The sequence below is a fragment of the Nerophis ophidion genome, linkage group LG20 (assembly GCF_033978795.1).
Source record: "Nerophis ophidion isolate RoL-2023_Sa linkage group LG20, RoL_Noph_v1.0, whole genome shotgun sequence".
In the NCBI taxonomy this organism is placed as follows: domain Eukaryota; kingdom Metazoa; phylum Chordata; class Actinopteri; order Syngnathiformes; family Syngnathidae; genus Nerophis; species Nerophis ophidion.
Window position 1 is genome coordinate 34166058 of NC_084630.1, and position 10510 is coordinate 34176567.

General features: G+C 39.9%; 1 protein-coding gene across 5 annotated transcripts in view; it reads right to left on the reverse strand.

The window, feature by feature from the left end:
* Nucleotides 1–10510, reverse strand: part of gprin3b (GPRIN family member 3b) — a 34171-nt gene that overhangs the window by 23026 nt on the left and 635 nt on the right. The window lies entirely within an intron of this gene.

Here is a 10510-nt window from a genome sequence, read left to right on the forward strand (position 1 = left end):
GAACATTTGTTGTGTCCTCTTATGTGTGCTAGTGCAGTATGGTACTTGAAAATGGTATGTAACTAAACACTACAAGCCACAAGATAATTATAAAGCACTCTATCATCCGTTCTCATTTTGTAGTACTGTCCACTGATATTCCAGTATACATTCTCACGCAGTTGCTTTTAGCTGCGGGCATTACACTGCCTGCGTTTCCCACTCTTTCTTGTCCCTCCTTCTCACAGAGACTTAAACCAAGCGTACCTTCTTACGTACGTCACATACTGACACGTGTGCAACAATAGCTGTGATGCTAACGGAGTGGTGCGGGTGGTAATACGAGAGAAGGAAGGTCCCAATCTGGTAACAAATGGAGGAAGAATTGATTACCAAGAAAAACAGCACGAGATCCATCATCTGGCGGTGGTTTAGCTTCAAGCGGGAATATGTTCAACATTTACGCGGCAAAAGCGTTGCTACAAAAAGTAGCAGCACTGCTAATGTAGCATCATTTGAAAAGTCACCCGCTAGAGAATGAGGAGTGCTTGACACTGCATGTCAACATCTCCGGCCGGTGCCACACCAACAAAATGCCCAAGCAACTATTTCCAAATCAACACCGTATGACATAAAAAAAAGTCAACAACTGAAGGAGATAACGTCCGCAGGAACCTATTATGCAGCTCATTTTTATTTGACAGTTTTTAAAATATCTCGCGTGACATCATGCACAAAAGTGCACTTTATTTGTTTTGAACTATTGCAGTGGCGTTCTGTACAAAAAGTGCCCTTTAATTTAGTGTTGTTTTGACATGTCATCTTAGTGACATCTTGCACAAAAGTGCACTTGTTTTAAAATGTCTCTGACAATCTTGCACTTTCTGTTTTGGAAATGACATGAATGTTTGTGCCTGTTTAATAAATGCCGTTCTGGTCAATTGACTTAGTTGTGATTTCCCTTCTCTGCATGAAAGTTTAAAAGTAGCATATATGAATGCAGTATGAAGAAGAATGTTTGAATGTAGACACATAGAATCATCATACTGCTGTGATTATATGAATCAATTGTTCATTCAAGGCTAAGGCAAAAATATGGAGATATATATGGTGTATCGTGACATGGCCTTAGTATATGGAGATACTAATAAAAGGCCATATCGCCCAGCCCTATAACACATACACCCTGAGGGTGTCTTTCTCCACCGGTCAAGCAAGAGTGCACTGAGTTCCATTTAGTGGAGGTCAGCAGCCGAGTGACTTGCAGACTTTGATTACAACACAGTGCATTGTTGGTCAGCCCTGCACTATTGTTTACTTCAGGGTGGGCCAGAGGTTAGAGGTGCATTAAGGAGCAGTCAGGTGTGTGCTCGCCTTGAGATGAATGAGGGAACAACAACCAACACACACACAAACAATATGCAAACAGTGAAGAATAATTGGAAATCCACTTTGAATTACTGTTAGGTGGACACAATCCCTGTATGTGACATTTTAGACTGCAATTATGTGTGTGTTTTTTTTTTTAAGATGACATGATTAGAGGTGTGATCAAATGGTGTTCATGGCGTCTTTATTTTGTTTCCATCCATGTATCCATTTTCTACCGCGTATTCCCTTTGGGGTCGCTGGTGCCTATCTCAGCTTCAACCATCCATCCATCCATTTCCTACCGATTATTCCCTTTTTAGGGTAGCGAGGGGCGCTGGCGCCTATCTCAGCTACAATCAGGCGGAAGGCGGTGTACACCCTGGACAAGTCGCCACCTCATCGAAGAGCCAACACAGATAGACAGACAACATTCACACACTAGGGACCATTTAGTGTTGCCAATCAACCTATCCCCAGGTGCATGTCTTTGGAAGTGGGAGGAAGCCGGAGTACCCGGAGGGAACCCACGCATTCACGGGGAGAACATGCAAACTCCACACAGAAAGATCGCGAGCCTGGATTTGAACCCAGGACTGCAGGACCTTCGTATTGTGAAGCGGACGCACTAACCCCTCTGCCACCGTGAAGCCCCAGCTACAACCAATTACTCCAAATTAGAAATGTCCGATAATGGCTTTTTTGCCGATAATGTCCAACTCTTAATTACCGATTCAAATATCAACCGATACCGATTTACACAGTAAACCAGGTAGCCCGTAAGGACCAGATGAGTCGCCTGCTGGCCTGTTCTAAAAATAGCTCAAATAGCAGCACTTACCAGTGAGCTGCCTCTATTTTTTTTTAATTGTATTTATTTACTAACAAGCTGGTCTCGCTTTGCTCGACATTTTTAATTCTAAGAGAGACAAAACTCAAATAGAATTTGAAAATCCAAGAAAATATTTTAAAGACTTGGTCTTCACTTGTTTGAATAAATTCATTTATTTTTTTTACTTTGCTTCTTATAACTTTCAGAAAGACAATTTTAGAGAAAAAATACAACCTTAAAAAGGATTTTGGAATTTTTAAACACATATGCCTTTTTACCTTTTAATTTCCTTCCTCTTCTTTCCTGACAATTTAAATCAATGTTCAAGTGAATTCTTTTTTTTTATGGTAAAGAATAATAAATACATTTTAATTTAATTCTTCATTTTAGCTTCTGTTTTTTCGACAAAGAATATTTGTGAAATATTTCTTCAAACTTATGATTAAAATTCAAAATAATTATTCTGGCAAATCTAGAAAATCTGTAGAATCAAATGCAATTCTTATTTCAAAGTCTTTTGAATTTCTTTTAACATTTCTGTCCTGGAAAATCTAGAAGAAATAATGATTTGTCTTTGTTAGAAATATAGCTTGGTCCAATTTGTTATATATTCTAACAAAGTGCAGATTGGGTTTTAACCTATTTAAAACATGTCATCAAAATTCTAAAACTAATCTTAATCAGGAAAAATTACTAATGATGTTCCATAAATTGTTTTTTTAATTTTTTCAAAAAGATTTGAATTAGCAAGTTTTTCTCTTTTTTTTTTTTCCGGTTGAATTTTGAATTTTAAAGAGTCGAAATTGAAGATAAACTATGTTTCAAAATTAAATTTTCATTTTTTTCCTGTTTTCTCCTCTTTTAAACCGTTCAATTAAGTGTTTTTTTTTCATCATTTATTCTCTATACACAACCTTCCGTAAAAGAAAAAAAAATGTACGACGGAATGACAGACAGAAATACCCATTATATATATATATATATATATATAGATTTATTTATTAAAGGTAAATTGAGCAAATTGGCTAATTCTGGCAATTTTTTAAAGTGTGTATCAAACTGGTAGCCCTTTGCATTAATAAATACCAAAGAAGTAGCTCTTGGTTTCAAAAAGGTTGGTGACCCCTGCAGTAGTGGAATTAACACACTACTATGCTTAATTTGGTTGTGATGCCCCGCTGGAGGCATTTAACAATGTAACTTTACCATGAATTGATTAACGTGGACCCCGACTTAAACAAGTTGAAAAACTTATTGGGGTGTTACCATTTAGTGGTCAATTGTACGGAATATGTACTGTACTGTGCAATCTACTAATACGAGCTTCAATCAATCAATCAATCAAAAACAAGGTTTTCCAAAATAAGAGAACAACTTCAACTCCAATTGAAGTCACAAAGTGCATTATTTGTTTAACATGCCTCGAAACAGTTTGGCATTTTGGGACATGCTCTCGCTGAGATAATCCTGATACCCACTACAACTTTGACTTTCACAAAGTGCATTATTATTATAATTTTTTTTTTAAAACATGCCTCAAAACAACAGCTACAAAAACAATGAAGGCACACAGCTTCAGTCCAGAGTATACTAGACGTCCGTGTTTTACCGGATATGTACCGCTCCGTACATCGGGGTTTTAAAAAGTCATTCATTTTACTTTCTGATACCGATAATTGCCGATTTTACATTTTAAAGCATATATCGGTGATAATATCGGCAGTATTTGCTCCGTAGTATTTGCACCTGGCTCGCTGACAATAAGCTATCCATACACTTAGGTAAAACGGAATCCATCCTATTTGGGTCCCAAATCAACCTTGAGAAGGTCAGTGACTTCACTATAAAAGTGGGTGACATTGTTATCACCAGGAAAGATGAGATCACCTACCTAGGTTCCATTCTAGAGGCCAATCTTTCCTGTGATAAAATGGCAACCAAGGTAATCTAAAAGGTCAACCAACGAACGAGATTTCTCTACAGAATCTCCTCTCTGGTCAACAAAAGCACCATGAAGATTCAAGCGGGAACTCTCATTCAACCCTCTTTCCATTACGCTTGCACCTCCTGGTACCCCAGCACCTCCAAAACCCTCAAATCTATCAATCAATCAATCAATCAATGTTTACTTATATAGCCCTAAATCACTAGTGTCTCAAAGGGCTGCACAAACCACAACATAAACCACTACGACATCCTCGGTAGGCCCACATAAGGGCAAGGAAAACTCACACCCAGTGGGACATCGGTGACAATGATGACTATGAGAACCTTGGAGAGGAGGAAAGCCATGGATGTCGAGCGGGTCTAACATGATACTGTGAAAGTTCAATCCATAATGGATCCAACACAGTCGCAAGAGTCCAGTCCAAAGCGGATCCAACACAGCTGCGGGAGTCCCGTTCACAGCGGAGCCAGCAGGAAAACATCCCAAGCGGAGGCGGATCAGCAGCGCAGAGATGTCCCCAGCCGATACACAGGCGAGCAGTACATGGCCACCGGATCGGACCGGACCCCCTCCACAAGGGAGAGTGGGACATAGGAGAAAAAGAAAAGAAACGGCAGATCAACTGGTCTACAAAGGAGTCTATTTAAAGGCTAGAGTATACAAATGAGTTTTAAGGTGAGACTTAAATGCTTCTACTGAGGTAGCATCTCGAACTGTTACCGGGAGGGCATTCCAGAGTACTGGAGCCCGAAATGAAAACGCTCTATATCCCACAGACTTTTTTTGGGCTTTGGGAATCACTAATAAGCCAGAGTCCTTTGAACGCAGATTTCTTGCCGGGACATATGGTACAATACAATCGGCAAGATAGGATGGAGCTAGGCCGTGTAGTATTTTATACGTAAGTAGTAAAACCTTAAAGTCACATCTTAAGTGCACAGGAAACCAGTGCAGGTGAGCCAGTATAGGTATATATGTATATATATATGTATATAAAGGTATATACAGTATAGGTATATATGTATATAAAGGTATATACAGTATAGGTATATATGTATGTATATACAGTATAGGTATATATGTATGTATATATGTATATAAAGGTATATACAGTACAGGCGTAATGTGATCAAACTTTCTTGTTCTTGTCAAAAGTCTAGCAGCCGCATTTTGTACCAACTGTAATCTTTTAATGCTAGACATGGGGAGACCCGAAAATAATACGTTACAGTAATCGAGACGAGACGTAACAAACGCATGGATAATGATCTCAGCGTCTTTAGTGGACAGAATGGAGCGAATTTTAGCGATATTACGGAGATGAAAGAAGGCCGTTTTAGTAACGCTTTTAATGTGTGACTCAAAGGAGAGAGTTGGATCAAAGATAATACCCAGATTCTTTACCGTGTTGCCTTGTTTAATTGTTTGGTTGTCAAATGTTAGAGTTGTATCATTAAATAGATTAAATCTAGACTCCAAACATCCCAGAACAAGCTCGTCAGGTTACTTCTAGACCTCCACCCTAGATCGCACCTCACTCCTACCCATTTCTCCAAAGTGGGCTGGCTCAGGGTGGAGGACAGAGTCAAACAACTTGCACTGAGCCTAGTCTATAAAATCCGCTACACCTCCCTGATACCGAAGTACATGTCAAACTACTTCCAGAACGTAACTGACCGCCATAACCACAACACCAGGGGGAGCTCCACAAACCACATTAAACCCAGATTCCGATCTAACAAAGGTCTTATCTCATTCTCCCATGCCACATCAATATTAGGTGTAAAAGAAAGTGCATCTCTACTATCGGCAAACCCCCCCCCCCTAAAAGAACACCTCCAGGCAACTACAATCAATCAATCAATCAATGTTTATTTATATAGCCCCAAATCACAAATGTCTCAAAGGACTGCACAAATCATTACGACTACAACATCCTCGGAAGAACCCACAAAAGGGCAAGGAAAACTCACACCCAGTGGGCAGAGAGAATTCACATCCAGTGGGACGCCAGTGACAATGCTGACTATGAGAAACCTTGGAGAGGACCTCAGATGTGGGCAACCCCCTCTCTCTAGGGGGCCGAAAACAATGGATGTCGAGCGGGTCTAACATGATACTGTGAAAGTTCAATCCATAGTGGCTCCAACACAGCCGCGAGAGTTCAGTTCAAGCGGATCCAAGACAGCAGCGAGAGTCCCGTCCACAGGAAACCGTCTCAAGCGGAGGCGGATCAGCAGCGTAGATATGTCCCCAACCGATACAGGCGAGCGAGAACCCTTGACTAACACCCTTTCCCCCACCTCCCCGGATTGTAATTAATCAAATGTAAATAATTAAATGTATATACTTGTTATTATGCTTTCTGAGCTCACTAAGTTCTCTGCTGGCTGTACACATCCTACTAAGTAAGACCTACACTGTTTCAATGTCCATTTCTCTGATGATGAACTTGTTGATGACTGAAGTGCTGATATCGACCAAGCCCACCACCCTCCCGTACATCCCACCCCCCGGATTGTAAATAATGTAAATAATTTTAATGTATATACTCTGATGATTAACTTGTGTGATGACTGTATTAGATTACTAGGGAGGTGTTTAGGGCACGTCCAACCGGTAGGAGGCCACGGGGAAGACCCAGGACACGTTGGGAAGACTATGTCTCCCGGCTGGCCTGGGAACGCCTCGGGATCCCCCGGGAAGAGCTAGACGAAGTGTCTGGGGAGAGGGAAGTCTGGGTTTCCCTGCTTAGGCTGTTGCCCCCGCGACCCGACCTCGGATAAGCGGAAGATGATGGATGGATGGATGGATGACTGTATTATGCTGATAGTATATACAGTATTTGTACCATGAATTGATTGACGTGGACCCCGACTTAAATAAATTGAAAAACTTATTGGGGTGTTACCATTTAGTGGTCAATTGTACGGAATATATACTGTACTGTGCAATCTACTAATAAAAGTTTTAATCATACAATCAAGGCCGATATTATCGGACATCTCTACTCCAAATATACAAGAGGTATGAGTAACAGTAACAGCTTCTTCCCTCAGGCCATGAGACTCTTGACTTGAACGCATCATAATAATCCACTCAATTCCCCTTAAAAATGGACTAACTCGCCGGAATATAAAGACAATACAACATACATCCATAAACGTGGATGCATATGCAAAAGTGCAATATATTTATCTGTACAGTAATCTGTATTCTGTTCTACATGGTAGTCTGCTGGGGGAGGGGGGGCAGACAATCTAAGAAGGACAGCTCCAGACTCGAGATACTGATCAGGCGGGCCGGTTCTACAAATCGGAACAAAACTGGACTCACTGGTGACGGTGGCAGAGAAGAGGACTGAGGAAAAACTGGTGAGCGTCATGGGTGATGCCAGTCACCCTTTGTATAGCGTTATCAGCAGCCAGAGAAGCCTGTTCAGTGCTCGACTGCTTCATCCCAAGTGCAGGACTAATAGACTCAAAAACTCCTTTGTCCCACACTCCACAGAAAACCTCTTGCAGCTCAATCCGTCAAAGACCAAGGAGCTGGTCATTGACTTTGGGAGGTCGAGTCCAAGGTCACAACCTATTGTGATCGAGGGAGTCGAGGTACAGGTCGTGGACTCATTCAAGTACCTCGGGGTTTGGGTGGACAATAAGCTGGACTGGACTGTTAACACGGACCACCTGTGCAAGAAAAGACAGAGCAGGCTGTACTTCCTCAGGAGGCTGCGCTCCTTCAACATTTGTAAAAAAAAACCTCCTGTGGATGTACTACCAGTCTGTGGTTGCCAGTTTTCTGTTCTACATTGTAGTGTGCTGGAGATACTGATCAGGCGGGCCGGTTCTACAATCGGAATGAAACTGGACACACTGGTGACGGTGGCAGAGAAGAGGACTGTGGAAAAACTAGTGAGCCTCCTGGATGATGCCAGTCACCCTCTGCATAGCGTTATCAGTAGCCAGAGGAGCCTGTTCAGTGCTAGACTGCTTCATCCCAAGTGCAGGACTAATAGACTCAAAAAACTCCTTTGTCCCACACTTCATCAGACTGTACAACTCTCTAGGATGACAGGGGATGCAAAATAATAACATATACCCCCATTATTTATTTACTTTTTAAATTATATCTTAATTCTGTACAATGCTGCTGGAATTTTCATTTTCCTGAGGGAACTCTCCTGAAGGAATCAATAAAGTACTATCTATCTATCTATCTATCTATCCATCCATCTATTTATTTCTGCACCTTAAATCTGGTCAGTGGCCTTGTGGTTAGAGACCGGTAGGTCGGGAGTTCAATCCTCGGCCGAGTCTTACCAAAGACTATTAAAATTGGACCCACTACCTCTATGTTTGGCAATCAACAATCAAGGGTTGGAAACTGGTGTTGAATCACCAAAAATTATTCATGGGCGCGGCCACCGCTGCTGCTCACTGCTCCCCCTCATCTCCCAGGGGGGGTGAACAAGGGGATGGATCAAATGCAGAGGTTAATTTCACCACACCTAGTGTGCGTGTGACAATCATTGATTTTCTATCCTGCACTACAACAAGCTAATGCAACAAAATGTTGTTGTTGTCCGTACTGTAATGTTAAAATTTGAATGACGATAAAAGGAAGTCTAGGTATGATTGGAAACTTGGTAGTTTGTTACCCTTTTTGCACGTGTGTATCGTCTGCAAAGCGAACAATTGTACAAATAGTTGCTTATTTCTAATAGAGGGTGGTATAGCAGCATCTTGTGGTTCTTATGGGTATTGAAGACAGTTGCCTGCATTCAGATATTACAGTACATGTACAGTAAATGTATAGTGCACTTATGTTATTCACATGTGAATAATGCTGTATAAGAGACTGTATTTATATTATTCACATGTGAATAATGCTGTATAATAGACTGTATTTATGTTATTTACATGTGACTAATGCTGTATAATAGACTATTTATGTTATTCACATGTGAATAACGCTGTATAATAGACTGTATTTATATTATTCACATGTGAATAATGCTGTATAATGGACTGTATTTATGTTATTCACATGTGAATAACGCTGTATAATAGACTGTATTTATGTTATTCACATGTGAATAATGCTGTATAATAGAAAGTATTTATTTTGTTCACATGTGAATAATGGTGCATAATAGACTATGGTATTCACATGTGAGCAATGCTGTATAATAGACTATGTTATTCACATGTGAATAATGCTATATAATAGACTGTATTGTTCACATGTGAATAATGGTGCATAATAGATTATTTATGTTACTCACATCTGAGTAGTGCTGTATAATACTGTATTTATGTTATTCACATGTGAATAAGGCTGTATAATAGACTGCAGGGTTTCCCACACATTCATTTATTTGTGGTGGCCCTCCACAAAAGAATTACGGCTGCCACAAAAATAATAATAAAATAAAATAAAATAAATTTTTAAAAAAATCTGGCTTTTGACTCGCTCGACCGCTCATAAAAGCAATGGGACTCTGTCTGTGAATGGAGCTTGTAGTTACATATTATATAAATATGTAAATATTATATAAATATGTATATAAATATGTACATAAAGAGTTGTAATTATATTCGAACTCCGCGTTCTTCTTGGGCATCGCCGCCGCCTCCCCCCTCCCCATCCGTTCCCCCCACACCCCGCCGCCCGACCACACCACCACAAATAGATGCCTGACCTGTGGGAAACACTGGACTGTCTTTATAATATTTACATGTGAATAATGCTGCATAATAGACTGTATATATATTATTCACATGTGACTAATGCTGTATAATAGACTGTATCTATATTATTCACATGTGAATAATGCTGTATAATAGACTGTATTCATATTATTCACATGTGAATTATGCTGTATAATGGACTGTATTCATGTTATTCACCTGTGAAAAATGCTGTATAATAGACGGTATTTATATTATTGACATGTGAATAATTCTGTATAATAGACTGTATTTATGTTATTCACATGTGAAAAATGCGGTATAATAGACTGTATTTATATTATTCACATGTAAAAAAAACAACCCAAGTGTTTATTGTCTATTGTGAGCGAACTGTGGTGTTGAATTTACCCAAAGGTTTAATTTTGAACTTTCTAATCTATTACATCCATATCGACACTAGATGGCGCTGCTGCTGCAGCAACATCAACTCAAAAAGTAGGAAAAAGAGCGTCTGAGACGTTCACAAACGTCACGTAAACTGACACACATCACACGCTAGTCGTTTGTTTCATTCAAAATGGCAACCGTTTTTCCTATGTTGAAAATAATTGCACGATTAAAAAAAAAGAGAAAACATAAATTTGCAAATGTCCCAGTAAAGTATCCAGATTGTTCAAATGAAATTAA